Here is a 5,959-nt window from a genome sequence, read left to right as displayed (position 1 = left end):
AACAGTGGCATCATGTAATATTTGTCCTTTTGTGACTGGGATATTTCACTCAGCATAATGTTCTCCAGAGTCAACCATTTTGAATAATATTGCCAACTGACATATTTCAACAAACAGATGTTATTCTGAATGTGCTCATAAAATTGTGCCAAGAAATATGGAGAATGATCACCTGGACAGCTGACTGGAAGAGATTTATATTTGTTCCTATTCCAAAGCAAGATGACCTGAGAGAGTGCAAAAATTATTGAACAGTATCTTTGCAAGCAAGATTCTGCTGAATATTATAAAAAAAATGACTCAACAGCACATATCCTTGAAGATGTATCATGCAGGTGTGCAGTCTGGGTTTAGAAGAGGCCATGGTACTAGGGATATTATAGCTAGTGTTAGATGATCTTGACTGAAAGCAGAGAGCACCAGAGGAATGTGTATCTGTGTTTCATTGACTATACAAAAGCATTTGACTGTGTGGACCACAACAAACTGTGGCTAACTCTGAAAAGAATGGGAATCTCAAAACATTTGACTGTGCTTATATGAAACCTATACTTGAACTAGGAGGCAGTCATCAGAACAGAGCAAGGAAACACTGCATGGTTCAAAATTGGGAGGGGTGTGTCCCATTTCCATACCTTTTCAATCTACATGCAGAACAGATCATCTGGGAGGATGGGCTCTATAAGGAGAAATGTGACATCAGGATTGGAGGAAGACTCATCAACAATCTGCATTATGAAGATGACACAACCCTGAATGCTGAAACTGAGGAATACCAAAGTGTTTGCTGCAGAAGATCAAGGACTGCAGCCTTCTTTATAGATTGAAGCTCAACATCAAGAAAACAAAGATTCTCACCACTAGGCTGATTGGCAACATCACGTTAATAGCTTCTGTTTGCTTGACTCCACAATCAACACTCTTGGTACAAGCAGCCAGGAAATTAAAAGATTAATTGCATTGGGAAAGTCTGCTGTCAGAGACCTCTCCAAAGTACTGAAGAGCAATGATGTCAATCTGGAGACTAAGGTACGCCTAATTCAGGCCATAGTCTTTGCAATTACTTGCTATGCATCAGAAAGCTGGACAATGACTAGGGATGATAGAAGGAGAATTGATGTCTTTGAGCTGTGATGTTGGAGAAGAGTATTGAATATACCATGGACTGCTAGGAGAGTAAATAGTTTTGACCTTGAGAGGGTGAAATCAGGCTGCTCCTTGGAGGCAAGGATACTAAAGCTTTGTCTGACATATTTTGGACATGTTTCAAGGAGGCACCAGGCCTTGGAGAGGGACATCATTCTTGGCAGAGTGGTGGGACAGCACAAGAGAGGAAGAGATTCAGTCATTGGGGTAATCATCATCATGGCCCTTGCCATTCCTCAATAAGATTGGCACAGTATAGAGCGGGGTTTAGGGCCGTTGTACATAGGATTGCCATGAGTCACAAATGACTCAACAGCATATCACAACAACATCTGTGATAGTGAGATGTCCTGGTTACTTACTTACGATGTGGTGCTTACTGTGCCAGACTACTGGCCAAATGACTGCCAGTTTGAAGCCACCAGCTACTCTTTGGGAGAAAGATGAGCAGTTTCCTGTAAAGTGAGCCTCAATGGAAGAGTCACTGAATTGGACTCCAACCTGTGGAGTTGGATTTGGATTGTGGCAATTGGTCTTTTCTAGTTTTTCTCTGATGGACGTATACTAAAAAAAAACACTCACTGCTGTTCAGACTAGTTTGCATTTCCAAGGCTGATAATCTTTACAGCAGGAGACTGCCCAGCTTTCTCCTGTGGATCATAAGGTCGATTCAAATTGCTGACCTCTTGGTTAATTACCCAATACTCTAGGCACTGTGCCGTCAGGACTCCTTTCTACAGATCATGCTTAAGTGTTTATGAGAGAAGTGATGCAATGTCTGAAATTTGCTCAATTGAGGAAGATAGCTCTGGGTGAAAAAAGATTGGTCAAATAAGTATTGCTAATGTTGAAGCCAAAAGATGCTTAAATGAACAGGAGAAGTTGATTACATTGTTCTCTCTACATAATTACAAAGTTTTATTGTTTCTTTGTTTTAAAAGGAGATTTATTGAAGAGTCCTACTCAGAAATAGTAGATTAGACTAAATGGCTTCTAAAACGTTTAATCTTCCTTCCTGAAAAATTGTACATTTTCTATTATAAACTCCCTATCTCTCTCTCTCAAAATAAATCAAATTATGAAAGACACATGGAATTTTTAAAGTAATTACTCATAAACCTGTGCACTGGCTATTTTATTTTATTATTTTTGTGTGAGTGTACCATCAAATCAGATCTGACTGGTACAGGAGGAGATTGTCCCTCCTTCCCCAGCAGAGAATCTGGTGGATTTGAACCGTGCGCCTCTGGGATTGTAGTTGCAGCTCCTTGCCACTAGGCCACCAGAGCTCCCCTTATTTTTATTTTTTTTTTTAATTGTGGAAGCATTGCTTAAGAAAAAGAGAAAAGAATCAGTGGCATAGGTTTAAAATGCTATTTTAAAATATCTTTATTTTTGCCCCAGGAATAAGCTGTCAATGGAGAGAGAACATGCTTCTTATCACCACTGGGAAACTCAAGCAAAGCAAATTACATTTTTATTCTGACTGATGGGAAAGGAAAAGTTTTCTCAACAAAATATCAAGCCAAGCTGAAAACTAACGGCAGGGGGAAAACACAGACTAAATAATTATGCCAGCGTATAATTTCTAAAAAGTTAAAAATATGGCTCATACAAATAGAGAACGAATACATGTCAGAGTTTTTTCCAACTTGTCAGTGAGGGAACAAATAGGATAGTGTCATGGATTAAATTGTGTCCCCAAAAAATATGTCAACTTGGCTGGGTTGCGATTCCAATTTGGCAGTTATAAAGTGATGTAATCCCTCCGGTGATGTGATCTTATCTGATCATCCCATTGGTCATAGGAAGTTTAGGGTGGAATGGTGTTGTTATCATGTGCTATTGAGTGGAATCGACTCATAGCTGACCCTCCAGTGCGGTTTCCAGAGGCAGTTAACTGCGTGGGAGCAGCTGGTGGATTTGAATCACTTGCCTCTGGGACTGCAGCACAGCTTCTTACCGCTAGGCCACTAGAGCTCCTATCTCCTCCTGTGCCATTAACTGTCTCTGAAAACTGACTGGAGGGTCAGCTATGCATTGGTTTTGACTAGATGGTACATAACAACAACAATATCATACGGGTTATAGCTCTGATCAGATACGAGAAGAGTTTCCCTGGGTTAGTGACCCAGTGATTATAACAATGGGCTTAAGTATGTCAGAGGTGGTGAGGCTGGTACAAGATAGGACCAGGTTCAGATCCCTTGTTCATAGGGTCACTTTGGATCATAGTAATCGATTCCACACACCTAACAATAACATAGCAACTTTTATCTTAGAAGAGATAAAATCAAGATGGAAGGGAAAACTTATCACCAAGAAAGAGTGAGGAGCTGAGGGCATCTTTTTGAACTGAAAGCACACTAGACACAGGGAAGACTGATGACAACACACACAGAGCTCTCCAAAGGGTGCCATAGCCACGGACATTGATGGGAGACAGGCACTTTCCCAAGAGCTGGCAAAGAAGGCCTTCTATCGGGCTCAAAGATAATTTGAGGAAATAGGTACTTCTCTCAAACAAGCTCATTGTCCTCAAGTCAAAACCCACACATGACTGATACTTTAACAGGTTTTGAGTCTGTAAGTCACAGGAGAGGAAATTGCCTGTCTTTCTCCATGGAATCGCTGGTGTGTTCGGGTCTCCTGCCTCTGGATTGGCAGCCAAACTCTACCCACTGGGCCACCAGAGTTCCCCTATAGTCCCTCGAACAGGAAAATTTTAATTTGAGATAAAGCTGTTCATCTGGATGAATATGCAGGCAATTCCACTGAGTTAAAAAAAGAAGACCAAACAACCACCAATAAACAAGCAAACCGGTGCTAAAAGTTTCATACTGTAGGTTTCCATTAATGTAATAAGATTCAAATTAAACTTCGATAAATGGAGAATAGAGTAATGAGTGCTGGGGTTAAGGAGGGCACAGTTTGAGAGATGTGATTGTGACTATTAAGAAAACATGAGGGATTCTTGTGGTGCTGGAAATGGATTCCTGCGGTGCTGGATTCTTCTGTAGCTTGATTCAATATCTTGGTTGTGATTGTGTCCTCAAGCTGTGCAAAATGTTGGTGCTGGGGGAAGCGAGGTAAAGAGTACATGCAATGTCTCTGAATACTTTCTTAGACTGCAGGTTAATCTACAGTAAAGTTTCATTTAAAACACTCATCCTTCTGGGAGATGCAAAACTGGTTAGCATCAGAGGACAACGAAACCAGAACCTCTGCGTGGATTTCTATCAGGCAGGAATTGTTTTTCTTTCTACTGGATAAAAATGTGCAAGTTAATATGTGACCTTATAAAATGGCCTTGAACCAAAAAAAAAAAATGGCCTTGAACCAATCATAAATAGTGAGTCAAAGAAAAGGTGTCCTGTAGAAAATTATCCGCAAACTGCAGTAGGCAGGACCAAACCAGACAGGAGCATGTTTTGGTACAGGCCCAGACTAAGAAGGTTTTTATATTTTTTAAAGAATTGAAGGGAGTTCTGGTGGCCTAATGGCAAGAAGCTGTGTTGCAATCTTGAAAGGCACATGGTTTGAATCCACCAGATGCTCTGCTGGAGAAGAAGGAGCAATCTCCTCCTGTGCCAGTTGGACCTGCTTAGATGGCACACAACAACAACAACAACAACAATTGTTCTTTTAAAGAAAAATTGTCAAAAACCAAAACAATAATATTTACTATCTGACTATTTAAAGAAAAGATCTGCTTATCCCTAATGGCTAGTGCTGGTGGTATAACAATGAAATGTTCTGCTACTAACCAAAGATGGGCAGTTGGACTGACAGGCACTCAGAGAGAGAAAGATGTGGCCATCTGCTTCCATCAGGACTGTGGGTGTTGTTAAAACTCAAATTCATTGCTCTAGAGTAGAAACTGCCTCCTGGTTGACCCTCCACCAGGTTTTTCCAGGCTATAAATCACGTGAGAGGCAATCATTCATCTTTTCCCTACAGAGTCACTGGTGGATTTCAACCACCAGAAAGGTTGCCACCTTAGCACCGTCACTCCCTACCTACTAGGATGTCAGAGCTCCTCAATAGTTTCTTTAATATAAATGAGACTTAATAGTGGCTAGTGGTTTGGGTCCACCAACTACTCTGCCAAAGAAAGGTGGGCAATTTAAAATCTCACTGATAATTATATTCATTAATAATTGTACCGTCTCATTGTCCAATCTCCTTTCTCCTTCTCATAGTGTTAGATTTAAAAGAAATATGCACCAATTGTTTTCTGTTTTGTTTGATGACTGTAATTTTAAGTAGATGTGAGAATGCATCTCTTACATTTTTTTAGCTGTATCTCCCCAAAGGCATTTGGGCTCAAAACAAAACAAAAGCAAAGGGTTCAAATGTGTCAGAGATGAGGATAGCACAGGATAGGACATGGTTCAGATTTGTTTTCATAGGGTCACTAAGAATTGTACTTGATTTGATGGTACCTAACATAAGAATAATAGATGCCTTCGAGTTGTGGTGCTGGAGAAGTCTTGAACATACTTACCATGGACTGCCAAGAAAACAAATAGATCTGTCTTGGAAAGGGTGAAACCAAGTCTATCCTTGGAGGCTAGGATTTTTGAAGCTCCATCTCACTTGTTTTGGGCACGTAGCCAGAAGAGATTGGTCCTCAGAGAAGGACATCATGCTCGGAAGGATGGACGGACAGCGCAGGAGAGGAAGACCCCAGATGAGATGGATTGATACAGTATCTGAGGCAATGGGGATTGGTGTGTTGGAGTCAGTGAGACTGGCTCCAAACAGGGAAGGGTTCAGAGCTGCTGTACATAGGGTTGCTATACATCCCAGG

The sequence above is a fragment of the Elephantulus edwardii genome, unplaced genomic scaffold (assembly GCF_000299155.1).
Source record: "Elephantulus edwardii isolate Elephantulus edwardi_28Jun2011 unplaced genomic scaffold, EleEdw1.0 scaffold00022, whole genome shotgun sequence".
NCBI lineage: Eukaryota > Metazoa > Chordata > Mammalia > Macroscelidea > Macroscelididae > Elephantulus > Elephantulus edwardii.
The sequence above is the reverse complement of the archived record's forward strand: the minus strand, read 5'-3'. Positions refer to the sequence as shown.